This window comes from Myotis davidii, unplaced genomic scaffold, assembly GCF_000327345.1.
Source record: "Myotis davidii unplaced genomic scaffold, ASM32734v1 scaffold208, whole genome shotgun sequence".
NCBI classification, from domain to species: domain Eukaryota; kingdom Metazoa; phylum Chordata; class Mammalia; order Chiroptera; family Vespertilionidae; genus Myotis; species Myotis davidii.
Window position 1 is genome coordinate 707,934 of NW_006299706.1, and position 246 is coordinate 708,179.

General features: G+C 56.1%; 1 protein-coding gene across 1 annotated transcript in view; it reads right to left on the reverse strand.

Annotated features, from left to right (window-relative positions):
- SHE (Src homology 2 domain containing E) overlaps positions 1 to 246 on the reverse strand; it is a gene marked incomplete at its 5' end in the record, with an annotated part of 17,573 nt that overhangs the window by 5,878 nt on the left and 11,449 nt on the right. The gene's annotated exons all lie outside the window — the stretch shown is intronic.

A 246-nucleotide genomic window follows, 5' to 3' on the forward strand; every position in this document is an offset into this window, starting at 1 on the left:
GTTGCTCTCTCATTGATGTTTGTAACTGTCTATCCCTCTCCCTTCCTCTCTGTAAAAAATCAATAAAATATATTTTAAAAAAGAGACTTGCAACTGAGGAAGTAAACGTGGCATTTGCCCAGTGGGCGCAGCTTTCCCGGCGGGGCAGCAAAGAGCGCAGGGGCGCGCCCCCCACTTGACAGCGCCCCCGCCTGACAGCACCCGGACCTGACAGCGCCCCCGCCTGACAGCGCCCCGACCTGACAG